The sequence below is a fragment of the Adiantum capillus-veneris genome, unplaced genomic scaffold, assembly GCF_014529385.1.
Source record: "Adiantum capillus-veneris isolate H3 unplaced genomic scaffold, ASM1452938v2 Hic_scaffold_316, whole genome shotgun sequence".
Taxonomy (NCBI): domain Eukaryota; kingdom Viridiplantae; phylum Streptophyta; class Polypodiopsida; order Polypodiales; family Pteridaceae; genus Adiantum; species Adiantum capillus-veneris.
In genome coordinates this window covers 127,486-133,485 of record NW_028221431.1, presented here as the reverse complement: position 1 = coordinate 133,485, position 6,000 = coordinate 127,486, and positions in this window count along the sequence as shown.

Below are 6,000 nucleotides of genomic sequence, written 5' to 3'. Positions count from 1 at the left end.
ATGGTTGTGATTTTGATTGTGAAAGTTGGTGTGGCTCTTGGATCATTTTTGGTATGGTTGTGTTGCCAAAATATTATCACAGCTATGTTATATGCTAAAGTGGTTTTACATGTTGAATGTGCATCACTAAGAGTAGGATGGAATACTCAACCCATATAATGTGATTGGATTGTGATTCATTGTCTTAGATTGGTTTATGATATGATTTTGATGGATTATGATAGACGTATATGGGATCATGTACAGTCTGATTGTTATGAAAAGGATTGTTTGTTCATATGTAAGATGCTATTTTGGTCAGACTCGTGAGTTAAGTTTCTCATGACAACATCGCTACAAGGTTAGGATCACTTACATTGCTTAGCCTTAGATGTAAGGGTCGATGACATGGGACTTTGCTAGATCGAGGGTAGATCTTCTTCTTTTTGGCTACGCTCATATATACGCTTAGTGCATCAGGGGTTGAATAACCTATATGAAGAGGATCGGGGAGCACCACAGACGGAGAGTGAGAGAGAGAAGGAGACACACGACACACAGATATGGGTGGGGAGACTCAAAGAGTGAGCAGCCCCCTATACACTTATGTTATGTATAAGGTATACAAGTCAGTGGGCGCCCAGACTTTGGGCGGCCGGGCAAGGCACAGGCGCCTATACCCCAACAACCTCCCACTTAAAGGCGACTGTGCCTTTAAGCAAGGGAACCTAGTCTAAAGACTAAAAAAGGTGAGAGAAAACCACTCTCAACCGATGCCCACTGGCTAGCTGCGATCGTGTACATCCGGCTGTCCTGCTCCCGTGTAAGTCCATACACCACCAGACATACCGCATACGTACTGCAAGTATGTACGCAATACCTGCATATCTCCCTCGTGCACTATGCCATCATCAGTCAACAGACGACTGACAACCCCAGCTGCAAATGCTCCCACTGCAGCTGCGATAACTGGTCTCAAGATCAGCATCTCATACATGAGACCACCGAATGCCGATGCAATGCTAGCGGGCCCTGCTAGCTCTACGGAGCATGCATCAACATATATATCCCTGGCAATAGGCATCTCTGACTGACAAGGCGCGTCAACCACATGCATCTCATGACTGTCCGCAAAAGACGCATCAACCTGTCGTGCAACCTCAGAGCAAACCAGCTGCTCTAGGTGTCTACTGAAAGACATATCCTGCACAACTATATCCCCATGCTCACTGTCAAGCATAGAAAGAAATGACTGCATAATCGCTGACATCTCAGTCTCCTCTGCAATCATCCACTGCAAACATGACCACTAAATCTGCTGTGACTCACTAGAGCTCTCATGCTCTAACTCTGTATGCATAGACTCTTGCACAACGTCCTCCTGTCGTGACTCACTAGAGCAAGACCGCTCTACCTGTCTATCCTGTATAGAAGTATCTCGCACAACTGACTCTCTGCTTTGCTCAGTCACTAGCAAAGCATGCATGTCTGACTCTGTCACCTCTCTGTGTGACTGCTCAAGTCGTGCCCCAACTGTGTGCACAACGAGCTCACTACTCTGCACTCCATGCAAAGCATCCTGCAACCCATAAGCAAAAGAGACTCGCCTGCTCTCTCGCTCTCTACCTGGCTGCGTGATCACAGAGACAACACCGTCTCTCGTGTGATCCACATGCAATGGGTAACGTGTACCACTCCTGGCACCTCTCGCAATCACTAGCGAACCCAAATGCATCACAAAATCTCGCTCTCGTAGCGAAATCTGACATCCACAATCTCTTAGCTGACCAATCGAGATCAAACTCACTGTCAAATCTGGTACATAGCGCACATGTCGTAACAAGTAAGATGCACCACTCGGTAATGACAGTCTCACATCTCCTGCACCTGCTATCGCATGCACCGATCCATCGGTCAAACGTACACTACCAAGCATCCCGCTAGAATAGCTACAAAACCATGCACGATGCGGCGTGACATGAAACATAGCATCTGCGTCTAGCAACCATTGCGAAGGGAGTGCACTATCCACATGTATAGCATCTCGTGCATAGCTCGAGGTAAAAGTGACATCCCCGTCACTAGTATACTCCGACACTACATGTGCCTCAACTGTCAAAGCAACTGAGTCCATGGCATCACTACATACATCTCTGAGACTGCCATGTCTCCTACGATGTCGCATACGACGAAAACAGCGCCGTCTAACGTGTCCAGAATGACCACAATACCAACATGTCACCTGTCGGCGTGCTCGTGAACGTACATGTCTCACACGAGTCCGTGATGACTCAGATCTATCATACATATCATGTAATCTGCGCCAAAGTGCTCTCGAAGTAGTCTCATACATAACAAGAGCATATACAGATTCCGCAAGGTGCAAAGAGAGTGTAGATAGTGCCATCTCCTCTAGCTTCTGCCACTGATCGTCAGACATGTTTGAAGGTCTACCTGCATCACCACTCAATGGTCGATGCAACCCTCGTTGTGTCAATGCATCAAGCATACACTCTCTCCATGCCGCAAAGTCTGACCCATCAAACACGCGCATCTGTGAGAGGTCACAATCTGATCGATCACCTGTCTCTGCCATGAGCACAATGTAGCAAACTAGAAAGCAAAACCACCTCACCAACAACACCTGGAAACTGTCTACCAATATGGCCAGAAACACAATGTAAAACCTGTGAGACACACTCCAAAATAGAGCTCCCGCAATGTCAATACAAGCCTCGCCTGCTCTAGTATCACACTGCAATCTGTGAGCTAATCACCAAGCCCACACTGTGCGGTATCGATGCATACACACGCTATCGATGCATACACACGCACAAATCTCCCACCTGCAGAGAACACCGCACGCAAATGCTGAGTGCAACCCGCAATCTCTACCTAGATCGCATAAATGATGCGCATAAAACTCCTGGGAAATTTCGCCAGAGTTTCGTCAATAAAACGGCCACAAAACCAGTAACCAAACTGACTGCACGCTCAAAACCATGAGCAACCAAAGCGCATCAAACCGCACTCCAAATGCATGCACTAATCTCCACACTTTGCATACATCATTGCAAACACCTGCAAATCTAGTACACAAATTTCTGCTCTACGTGTGACTGCCAAAAAACATGCTCGAGGCATACATTGCCGAGCTCAAAATGCAATCACATTAGTCTCCCTAAGCATCAAACCACATAAGGCATACATCGTATCCTCCCACCTGTGAGGAAACTTGCAGCAAATATCACTCTCACATCTGAGAGCAAACCATGTGTAGAATCCTCGACACACAATAAACAACAACTGCTGCTGCAGAAAATTCAGCGTTCATAATTTTGAAATTCTGATATGACGAGCGCGTCCGGAGCATGCCAAAACCCCAAGGTAGACTCCTGGATCATATGTATCCGAGTCCGGGTGTGAAAGCTATGCCAAAAACAGTGTTTTTGGGACCCGAGAGTGCACAAATAAACTTGCTGCTGTACCTACTATAATTCAAAGCATAATTTCAGCAAATAGACATCACCATCGCGTTCGGAGCGTGCCAAAACCCTGACCTAAACTCCTGGATCATGTAGATCTGACTCTGTATGACGGAGCTACGCAAAAAACTGCGTTTTAGAGCCCGAAAATGGCAAAAACGAGCTGCACACAGTCTTGAACCTGCTCCTGCTCCACTCTGCGTGATGCAATGTCCTCTCAATGCAAGCTCCAACACAAGAGCTCTGCCACAACAGCATCCAAGCGCTCGAATGTCAAGCTCTCCTCCGCCGAGCACTTCTCTAACGAACTCCACTGAGCTCAAAAGCTCCTCTCACCAAGGAAGCCGCAACCGCCTCCTCGACCAAGCTTGACCACACCAAGCTCCTAAGCTCCAAAGACAATGCTCCTCAAGCTAAAATCGCTCTCCGTGAAACTCCGCGATCGAACTCCACCGTCGAGAGCGAGCGAGCTATCGCCTCGAAGCTTTCAAAGCCGTCGTGCTCTCCGCGGTGACCATAGCTCTGATACCAATTGAAAGGGATCGGGGAGCACCACAGACGGAGAGTGAGAGAGAGAAGGAGACACACGACACACAGATATGGGTGGGGAGACTCAAAGAGTGAGCAGCCCCCTATACACTTATGCTATGTATAAGGTATACAAGTCAGTGGGCGCCCAGACTCTGGGCGGCTGGGCAAGGCACAGGGGCCTATACCCCAACACTATACAGTTAACACATCAAGAATCTTACCTTGGCTTTGCTTAAAACACCCGATCTGTCACCGAAGGGATGTGGCACTTAAATTAGTATGGTTGGTATTGAATTCCTACCACCTGTTGTACTTGGAATCCTTTCAGAGCTCAGGTTCATGGAGGGAGGCGAAGCAGCTTAGGCTTATGTTTGGCTCGGATAAGTTGGAAGTATTCTGGCTCGGTCCCGTGAAGTGAAATTCTCTTTGTCCATAGTAAGAGCGAAAGTGGATGGGTGAACCACTCGATCATACGCAGGGTCTAGTGCTTCTACTTAAGTCATTTACATTTTAAAGTTATGCTATACCCAGATTTTGTTATCGTATTTAGCCATGGCTTGTCTGTTTCATGTAGATGGGAGATTTAAAGATTTTTTTATTGTTCTTTTGTATCTCTACTCACTCTCATTTTCCTGTGTCTCTATGCACTCTATTTCATCCTCCACTTTTCTCGCTCTCTCTCTCTCTCTCTATTCCCGCAATGTGATGTATGCATATTTCACCCTCCACTTGGTCATTTTCTTAAGTACGAATTTATTCATACACATTCAGGGGTAGCACTAGTCGCTAGGTACCTCTAGGTATAGTTTGACTTATGGCTTAAAACCCAAACTCTTCCCATATACAAACGCTTTCGTAACTCTAATGTATATTGAAATTGTATAAAAGTGTAAATTGTATAATATTTCACATAAACTCCGGAAAGAGTTATCTCTTAGAGCTAAATGGATAAATGTGCCATCACTCCAATAGTTAGACAAAGTCAGTGTAGTTTAGTTGTAGTATCATTGACAAAGATATGTGTATCTACCAAGGCACGCTAATGATGATGACTGACGGTGATTATCATACAGGAAGTAGTACATGTTGAGCTTGACATCTCGACAACTAGGTTAGAAGAAATTTTAATAGTAATCTACCAGAGTTTCTTCACCATATAAAACTCTTTAAATCACATTAAATTTTTTTATCCAACCACCACCTTTAGTGATACAAGCATTCCTTCAACACTTGTGGTTGAACTCAAAGCGAACCTATAAGTAGGTCTCTTCTTTTTTTTCTTGTCATCATCAACCATACCGACCTAAAAGTAAGATCCGTCTTTTTCCCCCCCTTAGCCATTAGCTCAAGGGAAGGAAGTAAGGAGAACTTGGAGAACTTTATACATATCCAAGCATTTACAACTATACGTTGTTGTACATGACACTCACTAGAGGTCATATCGAGAAAACAACTTCCCAACTAGGGGAATTGGGTAACACCCATCAAACCAAGGCTCAAAAGAAGGTAGGTGCGCTTCGAAAAACTATTCAAATCAAAAGATGGTTGCCTCAAATTTTTGCAAGGACAAGCATGCTCAAATTTCAAGATTTATATAAAATTTATGTAGAATTTCCTTCTCAAATATGGTTTGTCACCTTCGCATAAAGGGGTGAAAAAGATCCAAAGCCAACTCTATAAAATTGTGTTCCCGAGTCCTACATCAAACACAATCAATAAGCCTCGAACTCGAGGCTTCATCATGAAGGCTTGAGACCAGCTGAGCAACATTGTTTGGGTTAAGTAAGGCGTTCTCTATTCTTACCTTTATATGAAAAGAAAAAAATTGTTTCCAAACCAACATCTTTAGCAACCAATTTGTAAATATTGTGATACATGGATGATGATGAGTAGTACACTAATTTAAAATGCAAGAGCTTCAAGGAGCACCAATAGAAGATGCTTTCATCAACCTTGTTATCGTGAATGGTTATTTCATCAATGGCAGATGTAGCGTATGTGAAGC